This window comes from Wyeomyia smithii, chromosome 1 (assembly GCF_029784165.1).
Source record: "Wyeomyia smithii strain HCP4-BCI-WySm-NY-G18 chromosome 1, ASM2978416v1, whole genome shotgun sequence".
Lineage (NCBI taxonomy): Eukaryota > Metazoa > Arthropoda > Insecta > Diptera > Culicidae > Wyeomyia > Wyeomyia smithii.
Window position 1 is genome coordinate 204,343,890 of NC_073694.1, and position 7,583 is coordinate 204,351,472.

Below are 7,583 nucleotides of genomic sequence, written 5' to 3' on the forward strand. Positions count from 1 at the left end.
AATTTTGTTTACCTTGCCTTGCCTTAACAATTGCTAAACGGACTGGGCATTGATAAAAATTTGACATATGGTTGCCGTTACAATTCGCACAGCCTTTTTGTGTCCTTTTTGTGAGAAGAGTCTCCACAATTAAGACATTTTTGGTCCATGTTACAGAATTTGGAACCATGGCCATCACGTTGGCAAGTACGGCATTGGGTGATATGCTTTTCACCTCCGCCATACTTCCTATAAATTTCCCACTTTACACGCACATTATACAAAGCATGTGCTTTTTCAAAAAATTTTAAGTTGTTAACCTCATTGCGGTTAAAATGAATTAAATAATTAACAAGGGAAGTTCCAGTTCTCTGACTGTTTTCGCCTCGTGATTTTTGTTTCATTAGAATTACTTGGGTAGGGGCTATGCCAAGTAATTCTGTTAAAGTAAGTTTGATCTCATCAACGGTTTGATCGTTGGTGAGACCTTTCAAGACAACCTTGAACGGCTTGGCGTTCTTGGTGTCATATGTAAAAAATTTGTACATCTTGTCAGTTAGATACTGAAAAAGACGATCACGACCCTTTACTGAGTCGGCTAATAAGCGGCATTCACCTCTACGGCCAATTTGATAGGTAACTTTAACGTCAGAAACAAACGTTGAAAGTTCCTTTTTGAATATATTAAATTCAGAAGAAATAGTTACCACAATAGGTGGAACTTTCTCCTTTTTTAAAGATTTTATATTTTGTATAGTTTCATTATTGGTAACTTCCATTTCACCAGCTTCTTGCTCAGGCAAAATATCAAAAGGATTGTCACTACAGACACTCGATGTGTCAGAAAGAGATGCCTCTCTTTTCCTCCCCGCAGCGATGCGAGGTTTCTTTCTCCGTCCAGCCATTTCAGGTGATACGAAAAAAGTTAAAACAAATGTTAAATTCAAAAGTAGGTAGTCTTGAGAAAGACTGATGGGAAATAACTTTCAGGTAGTCTTTAAAAGACACACTGACAAAACACAAACTTTGAAGCTATAGGCAGTCAAAGACCAGTCCACAAGCAACCGAAAAAACGTCTGATCTGTAGGACAGTTCAAGACGCACTGATTACGGAAATATTCATATGCAGTAGTATTCGGCTGTTTCCCAGAAGTTGCCATTTTACAATTCAAAATGGTGTCTGAGGTCAATTTTCAGCTCCATGCATCATTCTGGTTAAAGAAACACTCATATTGGGTAGTATTTGGTCCCTTTAGGCTATTTTTTTTGGGCCCCTAAGCGTCATTCTGGTTTGAGAAACACCAATAATAGGTGTTATTTAGTCATTTTCGGCTGTTCTACAGAAACCGGAAGTCACCATCTTAGAATTCAAAATGTTGTCTGTAGTCGATTCTAGCTCCTGTGTATCATTCTGGTATCGAAACATCTCATATTGGATGGAAATCGGCCGGTTGAAGAAATACCCATATTGGGTGTTATTTGGTTATTTCCGGCAGTTTCCCATTCACCGGAAGTCGTCATTTTACAATTCATAATGTTATCTGAGGTCGATTTGTAGCTTCAGTGCATCATAACAATCCCGGAAATACCCATAATGAGTGTTATTTGGTCTTTGCCACTGTTGTTTAGGAACCGGAAGTCGCCATATTGGATTCCAAAATGGCATTAAGAGACAATTTCTGGCCTCTGAGCATCATTCTGGTTAAAGAAACACCCATATTTGGTTGTTTTTGGGTCATTTTCGGCAGTTTTCCAGTCACCAAAAGTCGCTATTTTACTACTCAAAATGTTGTCTGAGGTCGATTTGTGCTTTCAGTGCATCATCACGATTTCGGAAATACCCATATTGGATGGTATTTGGTCATATCTCGCTGTTTCTCAGAAACCGGAAGTCGCCATCTTGGATTTCAAAATGGTATTCAGAGACAATTTCTGGCCTCTGAGCGTCATTCTAGTTAAAGAAACATCCATATTGGTGGTATTTGGTCATTTTCCTCTTTTTTCCAATCACTGGAAGTCGCCATCTTACAATTCAAAATTTTGTCTGATTTTTCAAAACCCGGAAGTCGCCATCTTGGATTTCAAACTGGCATTTCGAGACAATTTCTGGCCTCTGAGCGTCATTCTGGTTAAAAAACACCCATATTAGGTGGTATTTGGTCATTTTCGGCAGTTTCCCAGTCACCGGAAGTCGCCATTTTACAACTCAAAATATTGTCGGAGGTCGACAAACGTACAAACCGTGGAACACCACCCATGGATTGCCTTATGCATAGGCGAACTTTATTATTATAAAATATTCGGCCGAGTCCACTTCACAATAAAATGTGATTTTTTTTCAGTGTACCCATTAGGGTACACTCAAAATATTTTTCACGTTATGATTACCGGAAAAGTTATGTGAATATTTTCCACTGCCATTTTCACGTAGATTTTACGTGATTGTCATTTGAGTTCATCATGATCTGGTGAGATGATTTATCCTGTGAATATTATTCAGTAGACATATGCGTTTCATGTGATTTTCACGTAGAATTTAACTACCGGCAAAGTGAAAAGCATTTTATTAACGGATAGCTACTACGTTTTATAAAACGTATTAATTTCGATTGTGGTTTCCCAAATTCTTAAGAGAGAAATTAGATTTCAGAATTTTTTGAAATATGTTGCTAGATAAATCGCACGGGCATGCAAAATTTCCAATTCGAAAATGGATTGAACGACATAAAAACTGACAAATATTAAGACATTCACCGTCTATAATTACTGTTAGCTGCTACTGTTTATGTTCAGGTAACTCCTGGATCTTTGAACTGAATCTGTACAAAATCTGTAAGCTAAAGATTCCATGTCGAGTTATGGTTTTTCCTAAATCTCACTCATTGGCAAGCCATCAATGAAATCAATTTTATGTTCAGAGACCGAATTACACAACAGCTTCGCCATTTTGATTCTTGTATATTTTCGCACGGAGAGTTCATTCTGTTTGACGTTGCCAAGTTCACGTAGATACTACGTGATAAAACATAGTATGCATGTGATTTTCACGTAGATGTTATGTTTGTCACATAAATCATGAAAACTGACAGAAAATGAATAAGTAGTGAAAAATATTTTGAGTGTAATATTATTGTCAAAAGTTACTCTATTTCGCATGTCGTGTAGAACAAAATCAGAAGTGGCGCACCTGGCGGTCGAAAAGGTGACTAACGCTTCTGTCATTTTCAATTTGTCTTCATAATTTCACGTAAGTGAACTATATTGGTATTTAATATATTTGACAATTGTCAAAACGTTTTCAGTTTAATACGCAGTGTTAGTTAAGTTGTGCTTTGCTCCAGGAAAACCAGCTAAAATGCCACGTAAGAACGTAAAGAAAACCGACCGGCGGATTTGGACGGAGGCTGCACTTGCGGCAGCAATGAAGACGGTGCGAACGACGGGGTTGTCGAAGAGGCAAGTTTCAAACGCCTACAAAATTTCATAGAGAACCCTTACGCGGTATCTTGGCAACGACTGCTCTGAAAATGGGCATTTCCCAACTTTCTTACCGCTCGGAAGTATTTCTCCTGTGTTTATTACTGTTCAGGAAGACGAATTAGTAGAACACATTATGAAAATGAATCATTACGGCCTGGGAGTGACACGAGAGGAACTGCGAAGCTTAGCATTTCAAGTAGCGAAAAAAAAAAATAAAACAATTCAACCCTTTTGCCGAAAGAAAGAACTCGCGGGGCCACCGGCGTGATTGGCTGGTGGGGTTTCTGAAGAGACATCCGGAAATTTCCTTTAGATCCCCAGAGCCAACATCTCTTGCTCGCTTGAAGCAATTCAATCGATCCAGTGTTGATCGCTTTTTCCATCTCCTCCAGAAGATTTATGAAAGTGATCAGTTCCCCCGAATCGAAGATGGAACGCGGATTAGACTGGTTTCAGTACCGTAGGTAATTATTTAAAATTTGCGTGGCATGTAGTGTCAGAACTTATTTCGGTTTTATAGGTCCCAACAAAAAATTGCAAATTTTTGGCGAAGAAAGGTGCACGGCAAGTACCAGGAGCAGTTTCTGCAGAGCGAGGAATAAATACTACAGCCATGATGGCCATGTCCGCTACCGGAGAGTATGGGTGCGCCACTAGCCCATCTTCAATTACTTGTGACATGTGTTTTTAAAGTTAAACAAATTAATTCAAAATCGTTACTAAATATTTTAAGAATATGTTGTTTATTTTTAAATCTTCAAATAAATATATATTTTCGGTTCATTTGTTCGGTTAATCCCATTGTTTATATGCTCAAGAAACTCCTCAAAATAGTTGAGCTAAAAAAACTTTAAATTCGACCTGATTATCGAATAATATTTATAGAAAACTTTCAAAAATTTGGGAATCATCCAAGAGTTACGTAAGGGCTCATTGAGCATGTGAGTTCTGATATCTTTATTTATAACACCGACCTGCGACCGGAGTAATCGATTTAGAGACTCTCTCTGCTATTTCGGGTCATGCTGGTTGTACGTTGCTATGAAACAGGAAGCGCATTTTGCCCATTTGTTGTGGCGCATTTTTACCCCTTGTTGTGGTGCGTTTTGTACACACATATGAGCATTTTACCCCGAACGAATCAGAGAATAGAATTTCGATAACCTTTTTGAATTTCACGATTTCAACGTGTTTTATTGATTTTTATGCTGCAGGACGAACCTGTTTGGTAAAAAACTGTTCAAACTTTAACCTAGTATGATTTTCTAATCACATTTTGCATTGACGAGTGCATAATGTGAGATTCTTCTTAACATGGGCATTTTGCCCCCAGTTCCCCTAATTGGCCCTGACGACTCTGTTGATATTAGTTTGGTTTTTGCAAAAGTGAATGAAGGAAATGTTTTTGCTTTTGTTTTTACACATAAATTGATAATTGCATATGAGAATTCGCGTAGGCGCGAACAGCCTTAAAAATCTCTTTTACTTGTGTCAGGGCCAATGGTAGGAATGAGCAAACTATACTGAGAACAATATTTGAATGATTTCGGATTTGAATTTTCGATCAACAACCCAATATGGCTATTTATGTAATCGGGATGATACATGGAGACTAGAATTCCAATCGTGTGTATTTTCTAACCTGATGCAAAAAAAAAAAAACAAATTGACATAAAACATGCTGTTGTAATTCTACGTTACCCTCGCAGATATGAAACACCAAACATAACCTCTATGACTTTTTAAATTTTTTTAAGTAATTTTATGCAGTAAATTTATGCATCAACTTCATTCCTATGATGTTCAGATTATGATTCAGATTACGAAGAGGAAATGGGAGAATCGGGAGATTCATATGATCAATGGAAGAACCTGACTGCCATTCTCCTGATAAAAGTAGATGGTGCAACGAAATAACTAAACAGAAAATCAAACAATTTAATAAATCCAAAAATTTCGCTTTGAACAATTGAATACAGAATGCAAAGATCTATTTTTACGAAGAAAATGAACGATTCGATCGAAACACAAAATGCAAGTGTGGAAACTCTTTAAGATATCAAAATGGTCAAATTTAGATAGCGTGAGATCGTATCTTAAAGATTGATACTTATTTTGTTCCTGGTATCCTATTCGACTCTTAAAATCGTCGTCTTGTAAACTGTGGCTATGAATTATTTTCCGTATTTTTTTTTTAAATGTGCTCGTTTCAATTCGATTTGTAAATATTTCTGAAACTAATAAAAAAAATCTAGAAGCACACAAATAACGCAGCCTAAAACGTGATCGATTCCCACCGCTAAACAGCATCAGAACATCAAAAATCAAAACCAGCATAAAAAATAACGAGTGGATTGGATTGGCGGGAAGGCCAAACCTTTAAGACCAACGACGACTGTCTACCGGAAATACACTCGGTGGATAGTTTACTGTAGCTATGAGTAGATATCGTACATCGGAACATCGGTGCAGCTGAAGCCGATGCGAAACTCATTTCACTGGCAGTGTACCGTAGCGCTGGCAGCAAACGGCAGCGAGCTGGCGAATTTATTCCGCATTATAATGGTAATATATTTCAAAGCTTGTCAAAACTGTTGGTGAAATGATAAATTGTTCTGATGCAGAGAGAGAGTGGGAGTAAGCGACCGACCGACCGAACGAACGAACGAACGAAACGAGCGACATCTATTTATTATTATCTTCCGAGTTCCGTGCTGCTGTGTTGTAGAGGACGGTCGCTCGCAACCTTGCCGCACATATACACACCGTAGTAGCAGGCGGCGACGATGACGGGAGCCTGTTAGATGTCGAAAGCTTCAGCGGTGCAGTGCGTATGCATCAGAATCATCAGAATGTCATGTCTCCTCCTGCGGTGATATTAGAAGATGCTTCACTGCGGTGCTGCATTGCATTCGATCGGAAAGGCTGTCGCTGTTGCTCCACTTCAGATGCAGTGTGGATCGTGTGGTTCTGGTTCAGCTAAATAGGCAGTAGGCAGCAGCCATTTCTATTACGCCGATGATGATAGAATTGAACTTTGGCCTTTCAACAGTGCCGGAAGTTTAATGGGGAAGGTTTGCTGTGAGGGCAGGAATGTGGGTGGAATATCAACCGGACGTTTACCTTTTTACCTGATTTGTTTTTCTGTATTGCGAACACATTTGATAATACCAGAGGTAGAAGACTGTACACTTTCTTTGTATGTTAAATCTTCAACACAAACTGCATCAATTGCTCACTTTTTGTCACGCTGGCAAATGAGGCGCGGAGTGTCCCGCAAATGCCATTTACCGAAGCTAACGATAAATATCGGTTTCACGGTACTAAATTTATTTCACCCGAAGCCCGGATGCGAAGTTGGGAGCCAATCTTTGTTTAGCATGTTCCCGGAATGGTACGTTCCCTTGTCACTAGCGTGCCGGTCCAGTCTACGGACACGAATGACAGCGAGCGGAATTCGACTACACGATGGATTGCCGCTGGCGGTCAAAGGTTGAATATGCGAACTGGACCCGGTTCAGTTGTTGTCCAATATGCACGTTTCGGTCTCTCTTCCCTTTCACCACCTTCCTACATAAACGACCGGGCCAACGGGCGAAATTACGACACACAAAAGCGGTCCATTGTCTGGATGCCGGATGCCACACCGATAGACAGAGCGGCCCCTCCGGCAAACAATGAACCCCCATAATTAATGTCATTAGAAGAGCTGGGCTGATTCACATGGCTCAGGAGGCCATCACTAATCGGTGGCATCTGAGTGCGGAAGAGTTTCCGAAAACAACGCAGTTTTCCCCCCTGGTAATCTAAACTAAACTTTAAAAACAGTAAGCGACGCTCGTCAGAACGATCAAATTTGCAATCCAAATCCTATCGCAGCAGCCGATTTATAATAATTTCATTGCTCGCACGTGGCACCGAAGCCAAATTATCAACGAAAAAAAATTCTATTTGGATAATGATTTCCGACAGACGACAATCGCAATAAGCTAGCGTCGGAGGCACTATCGAGAGAGGCAGAGGCAGTCGAATAGCGCAACAATGATTATGGCCATCTTGGATTGGTTTCCGAGCGTGGCAAAGCGCACCGTTGCCGTCCGCAGTGTGTTGCAAATGGCGTGAAA